Source organism: Denticeps clupeoides, chromosome 4, assembly GCF_900700375.1.
Source record: "Denticeps clupeoides chromosome 4, fDenClu1.1, whole genome shotgun sequence".
NCBI classification, from domain to species: domain Eukaryota; kingdom Metazoa; phylum Chordata; class Actinopteri; order Clupeiformes; family Denticipitidae; genus Denticeps; species Denticeps clupeoides.
The window spans coordinates 25930596-25950175 of NC_041710.1; the positions used below are offsets into that span (position 1 = coordinate 25930596).

General features: G+C 42.0%; 1 long non-coding RNA gene across 2 annotated transcripts; it reads right to left on the reverse strand.

The window, feature by feature from the left end:
- Positions 1–13531: 13531 nt before the first annotated feature.
- On the reverse strand, positions 13532–15802 carry LOC114789143 (uncharacterized). Of its 2 annotated transcripts, none has more exons than XR_003749623.1 (3): positions 15776–15802; positions 15159–15296; positions 13532–14821 (listed from the first exon to the last, which is right to left on the reverse strand). It is a non-coding gene; the product is annotated as an uncharacterized LOC114789143 (long non-coding RNA). The 2 variants fall into 2 exon arrangements; XR_003749622.1 differs by having other exon boundaries at positions 13532–14825.
- Positions 15803–19580: the final 3778 nt, after the last annotated feature.

Here is a 19580-nt window from a genome sequence, read left to right on the forward strand (position 1 = left end):
GAAATCTAAATGGCCCAGGCCCTTAGCTGTAGTTGTTGTAACTTTCATTATGGTAAAGTGGAAAAGGCAAGTTTTTATTTTTGCTATCTAAATTCAGTCATCTGACTTCAAGCAAGCTAGAATAAGTTAACTTAATCATCAGTTTGAAAGCAAATATGGCAATTGTTAAAACAGAACACTGATGTACCCTAGGGCTTTGCAGCTGCATAGCTCTGCAAGAAAGGAAAACATTTCATTTTGACCATGGAGCGACAATCCAGTCTGGTTTTCAGGTTATCGTGCATCGGTTTCAGTCTTTACGGAAGAGATCAGTTAATGAACAGTTAATGACAAGCACGTTACTATTTTGTATTACTTCCTGACATTACTTCCTGACATTTGTGTGCCCACAACATGAAGAATGCTTGGATAGAGCAAGTTATGATTATAGAATTTTCAAAGTTCACGGAGTCATGAGGTTTTGAGCAAACCTGACTGAATGGTAATGGGAGGTGACACAGTCTTTCACCCCTGACTGGTCTGTTGGCTCTCTATTACATTTGGTCATGAAAAGACTTACAAGAAGGAAAATGGTGCAAGATGGAAACATGGTTACAGGAAAACAGAAATAAAAATATTTACAGAAATTTGCATAACTATTGGTCCATAAACTGATTGGCACACGCAAGCACTATGCACACCTTTATCCAGCATCACATGTCCTGCGCTGTCATTGGCTTTAGCTCATCAGCAAAAGGACCGTTTGCAGGTCCAGTCAACGGCAAATTTTCCTCAGATTGAGGATTTCATGAAGCTTTTAATAAATGTTTTGACTGTGTGAAGCCTGGAGAACCTGAAGAAACCTCAGGGTCTCCTCAGGGAGAAATACAAGATGAATGAATAAAGGTGAGGTTTCAAAAATGTTCATCTTAAAATCAAATCCCTTTCTATATTTCACAAATCAATCGACAGAATGGACAAGTGGGCAAACACAACTTCCAGTAGGTCTAGCTGCTTTTGTGATCATTGAAAGCAAGATTTATAAACTGTTTGTGAAAGCCATAATTACCATTGCTTAATAAACTGGTCTGAAAAGGGCATTGGCAGCCACATGATTTATTCATGCCCAGCCTTCTTTATCAGGCCTTTGCTGACACGATGATGTAACCCACTTAAAGTAGACATGAAGAAAAGGTTGGTTTTATCCTAACTACTTGTTGTTGGAATCGAAACCTAATGTCATGGTTGTTGTGATGCCCGCCCTGCAGGGGGCAGTGTGACGCGGCCGAGAAAAGAACAGACGAGGGAGAGAACGAGAGAAGGTGAACGAGATCGGCAGCGTGTTAGCACGCTGGATATAGAAACTTTAGAAAATAAAACGAAAAGAAGAAATAACAGTCTTTTATTTTATTTAAAGTAAAGTTAGATGAAACCGAATATAGTATTTGTTTCAGGTTGTGTATTTTTTTGACTGAGACTATTTTGAGTGGAGAGGCCGCGCCGTAGAAGAGGACGGCGGCCCAGGAGAAAACTGCCGTGGAAGTGAACGTGTGCAAGAGAAAGTTCTCGTCGGCAACGTGGATCATTCCAGGACTTCATTCTTCGTCCAGGATACAGATAAGCACGGGAAATCACGCCATACATTTTTTTATGGAAAAATCATACTACCCGGGTAGATGCTTTTGAGTTTTTGTTCTACAATTTTCTTTAGTTTTTTTTAGTGGACCACGTTGATTATCTTTTCTTTTTGGGATTGATGGACATTTTGACTCTTTTGGTTTTGTGGGTGGGTCGAGCTCTGAGTTCTTAATTCATGTTTAATAAATGTTCTGTTTGAACTAACCTTTTCTACTCCTCCTTTGAGCCCTGATCTTAGAAGAGGCACGGTCTAGTGTAAAAACTATATGTGTGTAGATTGTGCCCCTTACATAATTTGGCGAGCCAGCCAGGAGGAGTAGCGGGTTATTTAAAACATTGTTACACTGCTTGTTAATTTAACTGAGAGACAGCATTTTTAGAGACAATATTTTTTTTCCATTGCATTTACTAAGTTTTATTGGTATTTCATTGAGAGTAGCCATGGATTCTGTACATACTTATGGTGTAAATTTAAAGAACGCTATTTATGTTGAAGGCATTACATCATTTGATACTGATGAACAAATTACAAAATTCTGCTCATCTTATGGGGCTGTGAACAAGCTTCTTAGGATTAGACAGACCGGTCAAGAGAATGGTGTTAAAGCTCTGGTAGAATTTGAGTCTGAGGAATCTGTCAAAAACTTGGTTCCCAATGTACCACTATATCTTCCTAGTGCAAATGACCCTGACGTTATGTGGCGTGTGGATAGAGCATATAGAGGGACCTCTAGTCTTAAAACATCCACACCCTCAGCAAGACCAGACCTTTCAAACTCCAGTGACAGCTCAACCTCTGCTAATGAAACTGATTCTGATGATGATAGGACCCCTTTAATTTATAAGCGATGCGATAAGTCCCACCTAGCTCAAAGGCCTTCCCGTAGGAGTGCAAATCAAACACCGTTACAGCTAATGTCCAATCCAGTAGGAGTTAGCCAACCAAGCAGTGACATTCTAAATCCACCCGATGTTCAGAAGATCATTGTGGAGCATGTCATAAGGAATGATAACACAAATGCTTCAAACCAGGCATCCAAACGTCTTCGTCCTTTTTCAGGAAAATTTCCTAAGCCCCCAGGTGAGGCTGATTTTCAGACATGGTCACTTCATGTGGAACTTATGGTTCAAGATAAAACCCCTGTCGACATGCAGCGCCGTAAAATTTTAGAAAGCCTTCTTCCTCCAGCATCTGACTTAATTAGACAACTAGGCCCAGATGCAGCTCCATGCGATTATGTGAAACTCCTTGAATCAGCATATGGATTAGTAGAAGATGGGGAAGAGATTTTTGCAAAGTTCCTTAGCACTCATCAGAACACAGGAGAAAGAGCCTCGGAATACTTGCAGCGGCTGCAAGTGCTAATTTCCACAGCTATACGGAGGGGTGGAATTGCCAAAGCAGATGCCAACAGACAATTAATGCGTCAATTTCAGCGAGGGTGCTGGGATCAGTCCCTTATTCTGACATTGCAGTTGGGGTGTAAAACAGAAGCGCCTGATTTTTCTGACTTCCTACTGCAGCTTCGAACAGAAGAAGACAGGAGAGCTACAAAGCAGGATCGCATGCAACGTCATTTCAGCAATACAAAGATCAAATCTTCTATGAACATGCAACTCTTGAATGATCCACCTTCTTCTCATGATGCAAATGCAAATGTTCTCCAGGCATACATTACAGAAACTGAGGCTCTGCGTAAACAAGTTGCAGAATTAAAAGTCCAGCTCACCAACAAAAGAGAACAAAGAAAGCAGAACTATGTCAAGAAACACCACACTCCTGCTCAGGAAACCCCATCAGCTAAAGTAGCTGAAGTTCAAGTTCAACAAACAGAACCGAAACCCATGCCAAAAGCTTGGTTCTGTTTTAAATGTGGAGATGATGGCCATTTAGCCAGACAATGTTCAAATCCTCCAAATAAGCCCTTGGTGGACCAGAAATATAAGGAACTGAAAACCAAACAAGACAAATGGCAATCCCAGTATGCACATTTAAACTGGGTGGGGTTGCAGTAGAGGGACTTACTGTGACCCAAAGGAAACCAAGATGTCCTTCCCAGAACCAAAGGACTGAAACTGTCAAATGCGTGACTCATTCTCAAGTTCAGCCAGTAGAGGGTACTTTTCCAAAGGGTTTAGTAGGGCCAAAATGTACTTCAGTTGTTACCATTGAAGGAGTCCAGTGTGAAAGCCTTCTAGATTCAGGTTCACAGGTTACCACAATTTCCAAATCTTTTCATGAACGTTGCCTACCACACCAGCATATTTCCCCAATTCAAGATTTATTAGACATAGAAGGTGCAGGTGGTCAGGAAGTGCCCTATTTGGGTTATATCCAGGTCAGCATAGATTTCCCAAAAGCTATCATGGGGAAACCTGTAAAGATCCACACTCTTGCACTTGTCGTGCCAGATCACAGAACTAATGTGCATGTTCCCTTGTTGATAGGCACAAATACTTTAGATCTCTTGTATGAACAGTGCACATTGATCCAGAATGGGAATGGGAAACATGTGATCAAAGACAGTTGCCGCTCTCCATTGGTGAGACACTTGTATAACAGATTCAAAGTAAACCAACAAAAAGGTTGGGTGGCCACTGTGAAGCTCCAGAACAAGAAGAGTTTTGTTGTTCCTGCTGGGGAAAGAGTAGCTTTGAAAGGATATGCTAAACATATCCCAGTAGTAGCCGATGGGACTCTCTTAGTGGAGCCCCCTCAGTCAAACTTACCACCTGGTCTCTTGTTCTGTAGCTATGTCATGACAAGCCCCACATCTTCTTCTTCTTTAAAAGTACCTGTTTTGGTTAAGAACGAAACTTCACATGATATCAGAATATCAGGAGGTCTTAGCATTGCCAGCCTTTCTTTGCCTAAGGCTGTTTCACCCTTGTCTTCTCCTGATGCCCATGTCAAAAAGGGTGCGTCTGCCCAGTCTCCATCTGGTACATCATGCAACGCTGTGCATGTGTCAGATCTGGGTAGTTTCACTTTTGATTTTGGGGACTCTCCATTATCTGAAACATGGAAGCAGAGAATTACGGAGAAATTGAATTCACTGCCAGAGGTTTTTGCATCTGGTGATCTTGACTTTGGTCATACAGCCGAGATAAAACACAGAATACGCTTGACTGACCCATCTCCATTTAAACAGAGACCCAGACCAATTCATCCTTCTGATTTTGAGGCTGTCAGGTGTCATCTGAAGGAACTTCACGATGCTGGCATCATACGTGAATCGGAAAGTCCTTTTGCTTCTCCAATTGTTGTTGTTAAGAAAAAGAACGGTGACATCAGGCTATGTGTAGACTACCGTAAACTGAACAGACAGACCATCAAGGATGCGTATGCTTTGCCAAACATAGAAGAAGCTTTTTCAGTCTTAGCAGGGTCAAAGTGGTTCTCCATTATGGATCTCAAGTCAGGCTATTATCAAGTAGAAATGGAGGAGGAAGATAAACATAAGACTGCATTCGTGACACCTTTAGGGTTCTGGGAATTTAACCGAATGCCACAGGGAGTCACCAACGCACCCAGTACTTTCCAGAGAGTAATGGAAAAATGCATGGGAGGGATGAATTTAGGAGAAGTTATGGTCTTTCTAGACAATGTCATTGTATTCTCAGCTACACTTGAAGAACATGAGGACCGACTACTCCGTGTTCTCCATAGATTGAAAGATTTTGGCTTAAAACTTTCACCCGAAAAGTGTCAATTTTTTAGAACATCCGTCAAATACCTCGGGCATGTGGTATCTGCAAAGGGGGTGGAGACCGACCCAGCCAAGACTGCTGCTTTGACAACATGGCCAAGGCCTAACAACATTAAAGAACTGAAGTCTTTTCTTGGATTTGCAGGTTATTACCGGAGATTCATAAAGGACTACTCCAAAATTGCAAGACCTCTTAATGACTTGACAGCTGGGTACCTTTCCCCAAAGAGAAAAACAGTCCTTTTCCAGAAGAACTCAACCCATCCGATGAGTGTGATCTTTAAGAAACCTTTTGATGAAAAATGGACGTCAGTCTGTGAAGAAGCCTTTAAGACTCTCATTCACAAGCTCACAACGGCTCCGATCCTTGGGTTTGCAGATCCCAAAAAGCCTTATGTTGTACACACAGATGCAAGCACTCAAGGCTTGGGTGCTGCTTTATATCAAGAACAGGAAGGCAGATTGAGGGTCATAGCTTATGCAAGCCGGGGACTTAGTCAATGTGAACGACGATATCCCGCACACAAGCTGGAATTTCTCTCTTTAAAATGGGCGGTCACAGAAAAGTTTTTTGACTACCTATATGGAGTGAGATTTACAGTAGTTACGGACAATAACCCATTGACATACGTATTGAACTCTGCTAAACTTGACGCAGCAGGTCATCGTTGGCTTGCATCTCTTTCGAGCTTTGACTTTAACATCCAATATAGAGCTGGGAAGAAGAATCAGGATGCAGATGGTCTTTCAAGGCGTCCACACCCCAGTGACCAGCACCAACCTGATCATTTCTCTCAGGATGAGGAGAGTCGCATTCAGCAATTTATTGCTCAGTTTTTGCGAGACAACAGCGAAGCCCACTTCCCGCATGAAGCAGTGAAAGCGGTGTGTCAGAGACATCAGTGTAATTCAGCATCAAGAACAGGATCAGACACAACCCACATACCGGTACTAGTTGAATGTCTGTCAATTGAGGCCTCTGCAATTCCTGCAGAGTTCTGTCAAATTGATATCCTTGGGTCAAGTACATTGCCGCAATTATCACTTGAAGATTGGGTAAAAGAGCAACACCAGGATCCAACCATCAGTAGAATAATAGACATTTTGAAGGCAGGGAAGCGACTCACATACAGGTTAAGGTGCCAGGAAGATAGAGAAGTTCAGCTGATGTTGAGAGTAATGGATCAGTTAATCTTTTCAAATGGGGTCTTGTACCGAAAACGTATAAGCCAAGGTCAGCCTTTCCATCAACTAGTCCTTCCAATGAAATACAGGAAGACTGCATTGGAGAATCTTCATGATGCCGTTGGACATTTGGGCATCGATAGGACACTGGACTTGGTCCGTGCTCGATTCTATTGGCCACGCATGGCCATGGATGTCAGCGAAAAGGTCAGAACATGTGAGAGGTGTATCCGGAGGAAAGCACAAACTGAGAGAAGTGCTCCTCTGGTGAATATAAAAACCAGCCGTCCCTTGGAGCTGGTGTGCATGGACTACCTTTCTCTGGAACCTGACGGAAAGGGCACTAAGAACATCTTGGTAATAACAGATCATTTTACCAAATATGCAGTGGCAGTACCGACAGTAGACCAAAAGTCTAAAACTGTAGCAAAGGCTCTATGGAGTAATTTTTTCATCCACTATGGATTTCCACAGAGATTGCACAGCGATCAAGGTCGTGATTTTGAATCGGCACTGATCAAAGACCTTTGTGCATTACTTGGCATAAAGAAAACAAGGACGACACCTTACCACCCATGTGGAAACCCAGTGGAGCGATTCAACCGAACGCTTCTGGAGATGCTCGGAACACTAGAAGAGGGAGATAAAGTAAGATGGAGAGATTTTGTTCAACCTCTTGTTCATGCATACAACTGCACAAAGAATGACACCACAGGATTTTCACCATATCAGCTGATGTTTGGTCGCCAACCAAGACTCCCACTCGACATAGCATTTGGACTGGACCCTGAAAGGAACAGTAAGCTATCTCACTCAGAGTATGTCAAAAGATTGACTGAGCATTTGACAGAAAGCTATCGATTAGCCACTGAGAATAGTTTAAAGAATGCTTTGCAGAACAAACAAAGGTTCGACAGTAAAGTGAGAGAGTCCACCCTGGCAGCAGGAGACAAGGTCTTGGTACGGAACGTCGGCATCAGAGGGAAACACAAAATAGCTGACCGTTGGAGTGAGACAATATACGTTGTTGTTAAACAGTTTCAAGACTCCCCTGTCTATGTTGTTGTCCCTGATTCCACAGATGGACCAGAAAGAGTTCTGCACAGAGACCTGCTTTTGCCATGTGGTTTTCTTCCTTCCGCTGTAAAAGATATTCAACCCAAGTTGAGGTCCAAACAAAGACCCAAGAAACCGTCTCACTCAGAACCTGAGAGAGCTGAGGACAACGAAGAACTGTCTGAAGTGGAAGATGAGGATGAGTACTATTCCCTTTTTGATGAGCATTCAACAGTTAGGAGAAATGTGTTGGCTAGCGACAATCAAAGACAAGAGGAAACACCTCAACTTGGAGAGCACATTGAGGACAATAGTGAACTCCTTGACAATCAGGAAACAAATGTGAGCCTTGATGTGTCTACATTGAACCCTGCAGCTGCTACGTTTAAGCCTGTAAATATAAATGTTGACAAAGGTAGTGAGGCAGTTCCTGTTTTTTGCTCGCCTGTGCCAGAGCCAAACAAGATCGAAACAGCCACCCAGGATCTTCTTGATTCTCCGACCATGGATCTCAGTAGGGGTCGTGATCCAAGAAATGGGAGACAACCTGACTCTGAATTGATTGAGGGGGCTGGAGATGTGCAAGAACAGAATGAGTCAGAAAGCGTTGACATTGCCCCTGAGACACAGGTGCCAATAAGAAGATCTGTCAGAGACAAAACTGCTCCAAAAAGGCTAACCTATCCAACTTTAGGGAACCCCCTAGTCATGGTTATGCACTCAATATTAGCAGGGTTAGATCAGGCCCTCTCCCAAACATTTGATTCTATGCCTTACATAGGTCAATTAGAACCCCTAGCATCTGAAGTAGTGTAGGGTGCAACATGCAAGGATGCATGCAGGTTAAGGGGGGGAGGATGTAACCCACTTAAAGTAGACATGAAGAAAAGGTTGGTTTTATCCTAACTACTTGTTGTTGGAATCGAAACCTAATGTCATGGTTGTTGTGATGCCCGCCCTGCAGGGGGCAGTGTGACGCGGCCGAGAAAAGAACAGACGAGGGAGAGAACGAGAGAAGGTGAACGAGATCGGCAGCGTGTTAGCACGCTGGATATAGAAACTTTAGAAAATAAAACGAAAAGAAGAAATAACAGTCTTTTATTTTATTTAAAGTAAAGTTAGATGAAACCGAATATAGTATTTGTTTCAGGTTGTGTATTTTTTTTGACTGAGACTATTTTGAGTGGAGAGGCCGCGCCGTAGAAGAGGACGGCGGCCCAGGAGAAAACTGCCGTGGAAGTGAACGTGTGCAAGAGAAAGTTCTCGTCGGCAACGTGGATCATTCCAGGACTTCATTCTTCGTCCAGGATACAGATAAGCACGGGAAATCACGCCATACATTTTTTTATGGAAAAATCATACTACCCGGGTAGATGCTTTTGAGTTTTTGTTCTACAATTTTCTTTAGTTTTTTTTAGTGGACCACGTTGATTATCTTTTCTTTTTGGGATTGATGGACATTTTGACTCTTTTGGTTTTGTGGGTGGGTCGAGCTCTGAGTTCTTAATTCATGTTTAATAAATGTTCTGTTTGAACTAACCTTTTCTACTCCTCCTTTGAGCCCTGATCTTAGAAGAGGCACGGTCTAGTGTAAAAACTATATGTGTGTAGATTGTGCCCCTTACAATGATAATCCTGATCTTTAATATTTAATCTGTAATCTTGCAATTAACATAATCATACAATAATTCACGGAGATATGTGTCAGCACCAATTGATTTTCTTATAATTGCCTCCTGTGGTAAAGAGGTATTATTTATGTCCCATTATGCTCAATTACAGATGATGGTGATTCAGGGGAAAGCAGAATGCAGTTTAGACTATGTTCGGGTTTGATTTTATCATGACTTTCCTTAACCTAAAGCTCCTACATGACCTGAAAACGTTCCTGATGGGCATCAAGGTCAAGGGTGCCAAGAAATACATACTAATCTCAACAACATAAAGGGTGGCATGAATGAAAAGGCCTTGCAAGGCTGACAAAGAGCAGGAAAGACACCAACGTTTCACCTGGAACCGTGATTTAATGCCCCCCGCTTGGCACTTCTTCTGAGCTTACAGGAAAAGTGCTGTCACCACGCGCACGTTCTCTCTTCCCTAAATCACGCCGTTTCCCCTCCACCCTCCCGTCTTCGTCAGTTCTATCCGTTAGTCTATTTTTGGCGTCCCTCTTCACAACACCCCACTTTGTTCGTTAGAAGGTAAGGTGTTCTGCTGCTCCAGCACTTTCCCTCACCTGGTGAGGAGGGGCTTGCCATGCTCCCCAGCAGAAATACTTTGGGACATCATTATATTAGCGGTGTGCGATCATAAATCATGCAGGATGTGACATGCGAAAACACGAGGTACGTGGGCTGTGTACGGACAGCACTTCGCCTCAGGGACAGGCTGCAAACGAACAAACGAGCGTGTGTTGAGGGAGATGCAGCTAAAACCGAACAAACTGCCATTTAATGATCTGCACACCAGTAAAATGCAGATCACAGACTTTTGAGGCGACTTTTCACAGGATACGTCAGTGCGAGTGTGCTGCTGTTTAAGCCACTGCTAAACTGGGCCAACAGCTCTGCAGATTGCAGGCGAATCCAGGCGGGATCGTCGTGCCCGATGCGGCAGCTCCAACGGGACATTTTGCACCTTTGCTTCTTAATTAGGAGGATCAGTATGCTGCAGGGAGACGGGATGACGATCGCACAGCAGGAGTGTGAAGCAAGTAGCCGGGGAGACGGGCGTGGCATCCCGCTCATCGGTGGAAGCAATCCCGCTCGGGAGAAACAAGCTTCACTCGGCCACAACTGTCGGAATTAACACCCTGACTTCATTTTGATGAATGCTTTTAGATTTCACTTTGTTACTTAAGTAAGATAAATCGTTTTTTTTTTTTGTTTGTCTTTGGGAGTTCAGGGAAGAAGAAGAGGGGTAAACAGAGAGGTAAAAGTGATTTACCATGCCCCCGCTATGCTGTAAAGTTTCCATTTTTCCTCGCCCTTTCAGGAAGGCAAAAATAGGAGGTATTGTAACATTCTTCAGAAAAGCCACGCTTGCTCCTTTTCATCCCCCCAGAGTGCTGCCGACTGATTTACGGTACTGCGGCCAAACTGGCTTTCTACCTCACTGAAGCCGGCACAAAAACAGACGCCACCCTCCTCTATGGTCCATTGTCTGGCCATTGACTACAGCCGTGTAGCCAATGAGTGAGTCAGTTGATAATGTCACAGCATGTCCTGGAAGTGCTGCAGCACATCAGAGAGTCATAAAGAAACCATACATCCCAAAACCACATCATGGTCTGAGCTAGTCCCTGTTTTTTCTAAGCCTGCTTCGAACTCCAGAAGTGCTAATAAACCTTCCTTCAGAAACAAACAAGCCTGAGGACTTCTTCAGCAAACTGACAGTCAGAACATGACATGATGCTATTAAATGGATTAGTTGTCTCTGCCTAAATGGATTAGTTGTGATGACATCAACCATCAGCATGTGGTGTCTACAGGAGGGAATGCCAGGAGGATGTGAGAAGAGAGATTAAGTCATCACTGTCCATTTGCCAAAAACTCAGGTGCCAGCTTAGAATGACATCAGAAATCACCATATTTTGTTAACAAAAAACACAGTGATAAAAAAAAAATTAAAAATACACTGGCAGGTGTTTAATTGCATTAAATTGGGGTTCAGAAAAATTTAGGCCTTGAGTGGAGTATGATATGTACATTATGGTAATACACTCCCATCCTATTATTTTTAAAAATGCTACCTGGAAGGTAGCTCTTAAGTATTTATCTGTCCAGGACATTGAATATATTGGAAATATTGACTGCTCACAGCTGCAATGCTATTCAACAGCCTTACAATTTGTGTTTGGAGTAAATGAAATGTTGAACCTAGGATGAACTCTGCTGAAAGTTCTTGTTCAAATAACCAGAGAAAGCAACAGCATATAGAAAAAAAATAAGACTCATAAGGCCTCACAGTTTGTAGAATAAAAATAATGCATTCATTTTCAGGCAAGCCCAAACACAGATTTCCAGAAAATTTATTGTGACGTTTTAAAAGTAAGACGCTGGTGCCAATATATCAAGCCATCGGCTACTCCGTAGCCAGCCCTTCATCAGCCAAGACATTTCAGTGCTAAAAGCAGGTTTCTTGTCCACCAAGATAAATCACTGCTTGCCACAAAAAACCATTCTAGGCCTGTGGGTCGTGTGATTTCCCCCACTCATTTGGTTGGTCAGTGCTCGATATTTTACAGTGAGGGACTTTTATTCTAAGCAGGTTTACATACCAGAGAACTCATCAATGTTGGCAAGAGGGCTTCATTTCGGCAGAAAAGTAATACAAATCTAAATCAAATGTTGAAGATTACCCAAGAATACTAGCCATTTAGTGAGAGGTTTTACTTTTTCTGGAATCTCACTCTCCGCCTGCCTGCGGAAAATAATGAATGCAAGTTGAATGAGGACAGTTTATTATTATGTATTGATTGAATCATCCTTGTTGCATGCATGCATTCATTTAATCAAAACCCTTGCCAAATTTTCCACAGGTAGCAGAAAAGTGACAGCACTCATCAGATTTCCACATTTTACTAGACCCAGCCCAAACACTCACTTTCTGATGTTTTGAGTCAAAACCATTCCACAGATTTTGTCCTCTTTATCTAAGTGGTGTTTCCCCCCTTGGTTTCAGATGAGCAAAACCTGTGCATTGCTTCATTGACAGGAAGAAAAGCACATTCAGGAATCCATAATGTATTGTTAAAAAGTCCATGGCTGATCAGTGATCAATATTAGTATTTGCATTTGTCTGCAATGTGTGGTTTTGTATTGGCCCATTCAGTGTTAAAATCCTGCTATTACCTATAGTGCAACCAATAGTAGCAGAATCTTTGGCAAGCCATTTTAAACATAACACTTTTTTAGTGACCTTTTTTAAATGTATTTTCAGACTCTTGCAAATGTTATGTTCTTATTTATTTTTTAAAAAGCTTAGAGGTTTTGCATGTGCACATATTGTGCAGATTTCAATATTCCCTCCTACAGTTTTCCATTATCTGGATTTCCATGAGACTGATGTCATCTATCATGATTTATGATGGCAGGGGACAATGTATCGATAATTCATCTACTCAAACCAACCATGTTCTGCAACATTAGGAGTAAATGATCAATAGTATGTCATTTTATTTTGTCTTTGTGTTTGTTTTGTCCTGTCCTTAAATATTAACCTCTTACATATCTTTGTGCTCCCTTTTCACTGCACTGACATTCATTACATACAGTACATCTGGAAAGTATTCACAGCTCTTTCCACAATTTGTTATGTTACAGCTGAATTCCAACACCCCATAATGTTTGCTTGAGCTTTTGGCAAATATATTAAAAATAAAAAACTGAGACAACCTTTGCCATGAAGCTCAAAATTGAGCTCAGATGCATCCCGTTTCTCCTGATCATCCTTGAGATGTTTCTGCAGCTTAATTGGAGTCCAGCTGTGGAAAAAAGTCTGTAGACTTCCAAGACAGGATTGTCTCATTGCACAAATCTGGGGAAGGTTACAAATAAATTTTGGCTACTTTGAAGGTCCCAATGAGCGCAGTCGCCTCCATCATCCAAAAGTGGACGAATTTCAAAACCAACCGGGTACTCTACCAAGAGCTGGCCAGCCACATAACCTGACCTTTGTCAGGGAGGTGAACAAAAACCTGATGGCCACTCTGTCAGAGGTCCCCTGGGAGACTAGTCAGGACAGAGGGAATGATGACTGCAAAGAGAAATTGGCCAAGCATAAGTGGATTCCAAGCTTGTAGAATAATATTTAAAAAGACTTGATGCTGCAATTACTGCCAAAGGTATTGAGCAAAGCCTCTGAATACTTCTTTCTCAGTAGATTTAACACATTTGGCAAATCTCATGTAAACTTTTTTCTTTATGTCACTATGGGTTGTTCTGTGTGTGTGTGGGGGGGGGGTATTCAATTCATTTGAGAATAATGCTGTAACATAACAAAATACAGAAAAGTTGATCCTTTCCGAATGCACTGTAGATATAATTTTTTCTTTTTACCATTTCATTCATCTAAAGATATCTTGCTTACTTTGCCATGATTGCTTGTGGCAGCATTTTAATTTTTTCTCAGTGGACAAATTCAGGTTCTATATTTGTTTCATTTGTTTATAAAATCTACATTAATAAATCTTAAGTCTTAATGTTTTTGGAAGGTTTCAATCAAAATATTATTAACACAAGGCAATGCCAAGTCTTTGGGACACTCATGGTTAAGTGTTTGGCACCCTACCTAGCTTAGCTGCTCCATCAAATTTTTTACAGACTCCATTGACTGCTTGACGCCCTCATAGTACAGCGTCTGTTTTTAATATGCGGATAAAAGTACGTTCATTACATAATTACCCACATATGTCAAATATTGTGCGCCCACTTCTTTCAAAGATATTCTCTGCACAACTGTTAAATGTTAAACATGACATTGCCTGTGGCATTTATTAAAAGGCGCTTTCTTAGGTTCAGATCCTGTGCAACAAAATAAGCATCACCCAAGGATATGACTGAGATGAACAAGCGAAGGTGTGATTCTATGACTGCCTCACACATACTCACCCTGGGGTGGGAACCCCATATGTTTAGCCATATGGGACAGCGAGAGCAATCCCATTCCAAGGCATTTTGGCCTTTTAATCTCAGTGCTATTTTTAAAAATTAGCAAATCACAAGCATGACAGATTTTTTTTTATATGAACCTGTTCACACATTTTAATGTCTCTCAGCATTGTCTCTGTATGTCAACTGTGCAGCTTAAATAAATGTTGACAGTCATGGTGACTGTCGTGATGCTGTAATGCACTTGTAGGATGTCATCAAACTGGACTTTTACCAGTTTGATGACATCCAGCTTCCTGCAGTAGGAGAAAAGGGCTTTGATTCTTACTAGCAGTGATGAGCAGTTCACTCAGGAAGAATAATAAGATATTTTACCACAAAATGTATAAATTCTAAATGAATCTATAAATTATAATAGGGTCAACGACAGTTGCTGCAATGTCACATTCGTGGTTGATCATTAACAACCCAGTACTGGCATGTAGCAGGTTGGAAGCACAGAAGGTTGGAATGAAAACGTTCTGTCAGGGGGTCCAGCAGGAACAAGGTTGGGAACCCCTGTAGTAGGGCATAGGGCACGTGTCATCCATCTATTCTGGAAACCTGTCCAGTACAAGGTCGGTGGGGGGACGCTGACAGCAACTGTCTGGAGCAGTGAACAGACAGGAGTGAACGAACACACAGAGGACATGCAAGCACCACACAGATGATCTGATCTGCCTGTTGTCAGGCAGCACCATTAAAACCTGCAACGTAATGCCAACCCATTTTTATATGCAAACTTTGCTTAAACATAATTGAATGGAACATCCTTTCCCCAGATCCATAAAATGATTAAAAAGACGCAGAAGTGGGTCAGCGCTTCAGTTAATCTGTTGTGCAATGACTTGAAATAAAAAAAAGGAAAGTTTACTGATTAATGATTGAAAAGCATTGTTCATTCTTTCTAGCTTCAGAAGACCGTATCGATTTGACTCACCAGTCAGAAATGAGGTCTGCTGCAGTGGGGAAAATGTGCCGTGGTTATGAAGGCTTCATTGGTCCAATCACTTATAGCAACATGATACATTTTCACTCTCATTTCTTGTCATTTGGCGAAACAGATGAGTTCAATATCCTTCAAATGAATGAAATACATCAGCCAATTAAAATGAAAGAAAGCAGGGGCCGGTGCAAATTCTGACAGTGTTCTTGTCGGAGCAACCAAAATTGATCTAATTAAGTATGAAAAAACAAAGACTGCAGTGGTGCACCTTGTAAGGTTCTGCTATTAAAGTTCTGCTTTACCCTGAAGGAGAACAGTGCTTCACACTCCATGGGACTAATATCTCCCGTGCTGCCGGCAATCAAGACTAAAGACCTTTTAATGTTGGCTTTTGTCCTTTCATCTGTCGCATGACTCTAACTGAAATAAATGAAACAAGTTTTTTAAATAAGTTTCATGAGTAGACTGAACCGCCGAGATGCCATCTTCGCTGCTGGCAATGCACAGCCATGCTTAGTGTCCCAGGGATCTGCCTAACATCTGAACCTCCAGCCAAAGGGAAGGACCATCAAGATCTCCCACACAACCCCATCAGAACCCTCCGGGCTCACCAGCTGCATGTTCTCCCACAGACCATCTGGAGCATGTGGGAGTTCTGATGGTCCACTCCGCCCACCCGAGGCCTAAACCCATCCCTCCCCCTTTCTTTCCATATCCGTCTCAGGCAGCTGCTTCCCAGAGCAATGGAGAACTTGGCAGGCCATGCCAGAACTCGCAGTCAGTGTTGACTGGTCATTTGGCATTCTAATGGGGTGTTATATAGTGGACAAACAATACCCAGCACAAATGAGCAAATGTCACACTGAGTTACACTCACAGCCTCCCACCACAAAAATAAAGAAATACATCTCGAATTTGCCTGGAAATGCATTTATATGTGAACATCCAGCAGTACTTCTGTGTTTTATCAGATTGCCAACAAATTACATGGGTCGACAAATAACATATTTACTGATAGTGCATGATAATGTTAATTTGTGCTTCAAATTAAATATAGACAGTGTGACAATGGAGTGCATTTGCCCTTGGAACCTCTACGATCCATCAGTGGACCCAGAAACCCGATCCATGCTTTGCTCAGCATAATTGTACTGCATTAATAAAATATAGTTACTGAGTTATGGAGACAGGCCTAGGAAGTTGTTGAATTAAACTGTTTTACTTATTTTGTCCTTGTTTCCCCTGTAATTGGTCACCTGTACTAGGACAAGAACAAAATTGAAGGAGAATATGTTGGATTGACATCTAACTTCCATTCTTTTTTTTCACCTTTATGGCCATAGATGTAATTTTATTTCCTTTTCTGAGTAATGGCTGAAAACTGAAGCATCAAATTGAGCGCATTAGTCTTCCTGTGTTTTAAATATTGACATTAAAAAATTTTTTTCCTTTGGACTGTTGCAATTTCAGCAATCCTTACTAATCACACTGTACAACATGCACGATAATCTTGGATTTATATAAAGGACATACAAAACATAATCAACGTGAACTGCACACTCGGTGAATTGTGAGTAAGTGTGAATGTGTATTAGGACTAAGCGGTCATGTAAAGTGAGTGAGTGAGTGCTTGTTCATGAGCTTGTTTTTCAGAGAGAAGTTTGTTCTGAACTTGTTACAGCATGACCAAGACTATAAAATGGAGAGCACAGTTCAGACAACACGACTCCATATCATAGCCTGGCTGAAAAGTCACACTTGAAACCAAGCACACAGAAGGTTGTAAAGCTTCTTTTGACATTTTTACATTGCCTGGTGATGATAAAGCGTTGTGTGTTTAATGGTGAGTCATTTCTATTTTTATTGGCTCAGTGAGTCTACATGTAGGTGCTAAACTCCAGTCTTAACCAGCGCAGTGAGATGCATGCGTTATAGCTCTATACATTAAACAGTCATCAATTATTTATGGAAGAGCTACTTCATTTTATTCTAAATGGGTTGCAGTGTGCATTGGCTGTCAGGAGAGCTGGCTGAGCGTGAGTCTAACTCGTAAATAAACGCTGCGTGAAGAGGTTTTCCTTCTACCACCTCTGAAGATTTCCAGCTCAAAGGGCTGATGGAACTGTTCTGGCATGAGCAGGATAGCAGATCAGGGCCATAACCTGGGGGCACGAGCACAAGTGGTGCGCGAGCCGCCGGTCGGACAGGTGGGCTGGAGGGGGATCGCCTGCTGTCGTCTACAGGCTCCGGCCTGCGCATTTCAATGGGCCATAATGGAGAGGGAAAGTGACGGGCCACTGACAGGCTCTAAATAAAATTCCTTAGTCCCGTGTGAGGCTGACTGATGGTCCTGGCCATAAATCACGCAAAGCAACATCTGGAGGCCAGTCCGGCTACCCTTGGGTGTCTCTCTGCCTTCTGCCTTCTACAGACTGTGCGACTTCAGCAATCCTTACAAATCCCCCTTTATGACATGCAGCTTAAACTTTCTAAAGAAAGTAGACTGTGTGATGTGTGACACTTATTGAAACATAAGTTCATATTGAAGAACAAATACTCTCAGCACACACTAATGGTGGGCATCACCAGCCTGCATGAACAGAATTGCATTTGTGCAATCATTCTTTCTGTTTGTGTAGATAAAGATTCAAAGAAGAGGTGGTCGGGGAGGAGAATGTGAACGCCGCAAACGTTTCTTCTTTATTGCCATCTCGAATACCACTGTTCCTTTGTTTCAGTCCCAGTCTTCAGTCTGTTTGGGTTTTGAACACATTCTTAAATGCCTAGTCAGTAGGTGGAGACTGTGTCAGCACGCACACTGTGAGATGGTCATCCAAAATTTTTGTCAAGTACCTTCCTCACATGGAATTCAGGCGTCCAGAAGCTTGATCAGACAAAGAAAAATTGCATATGCATGGCAACTGGACAAATACACAATGCACAGCATGACGTCCGTTGCACAGCAGATAGGCCGAGCTCATCAATAATGGAGGCTGTGCTGAGGAAAAATTATCACAGCAGAAAGCACAAAAACTCCAAGCGTCATAAAATGCAAATATAAGGTGAACACTGAATGTATAATTGAATGCAGTGATTGTAGTCAATATGTGCACAAGGGCAAACACAGAATTGAATAGCAAAAAATATATATATTACAAATCATATTTCATTTTCAATTCTTTTGTTTTTTGTCTACACACTCACCCTCATTTTTCATACCTGCTTCCATACCCGTCCTTCCCAGGGTTACGCATCACAGAGTCCATACCCGGGACACTGGGAACAGGGCAGTGGCCGTGGTGCTTGTGAAGCAGGAATGTAACGGTTCAGTCTTCACTGGAGCCTCCACCATGATGAAAATGTGAATGGTGTGCATGTTTAATTGTGTGAAACTATGGATGAATAATGGAGCTGAAGCAAAGGGTACCTCATTGCTCGCTACGATAGTTGTGGAATTAATAAATGAAACTTGACTGTAACAAGTGTGACGGTGTGTTGTCTTTATTTGGAAATGCTAAGCTAATGACGGCAATGTGTGACGTGTAGTCAGTAAAAGTGACATGGAGTCGGCGCCCATGCAGATAACAGACAAACATAACAACACACTACAATTACACACTTTTTACAGTGGCTTGATGGGAAAGTATTGTTGGGGGTGGATGACCACTGTGTTCTTGTATCATGGGTTCTCTCTGAACAAAGATCGGTCAGTGGTATAAAAGACACATAATTCACGCAGCTCTTGATCCTCTATCCTTTATTTCTCATTTCCTTTCATTTTTACATTCAATATTTTCATGGAACTGCAATATTTATATAGCTGTGTTATCTAGCTGTGTAATTAAATTAGAAACTGTTAATTCCTGAAATCGCCAATCAACTGTGTGTCTTATGTGACTTTTATATTGGACATCCCAAAGATTGCCACTGACCGATCTTTGTTCAGCGAGAACCAGGGTGGTAGTAGCCTAGTGGGTAACACACTCGCCTATGAACCAGAAGACCCAGGTTCAAATCCCACTTACTACCATTGTGTCCCTGAGCAAGGCGGGAACTGTCCCTGTAACTACTGATTGTAAGTTGCTCTGGATAAGGGCGTCTGATAAATGCTGTAAAATGTAAATGTGAACTGCAATGCGTTAAACTGCAAACACATTTTCAAGCCATGATGGTCGGTGGAGCTACGTTTTTAGGGGAGGGGTGGGAAATTCTCTGAACATGAGGAAGGGGAGGTAACCTTTCCCTTTATGACATCATAATGGGACAAATTCAGATCCAACCGTCTGAGCTGCCACTCTTTACACTTATCACCATTTCTAGCCACTGCATAATGTCAAAAAGTGAAGTTTTCATAATAGGGGACCTTTAACAGCTGCTTCTCTGTGTTCAGTGATAGTTGATTTTTAAATAATAAAT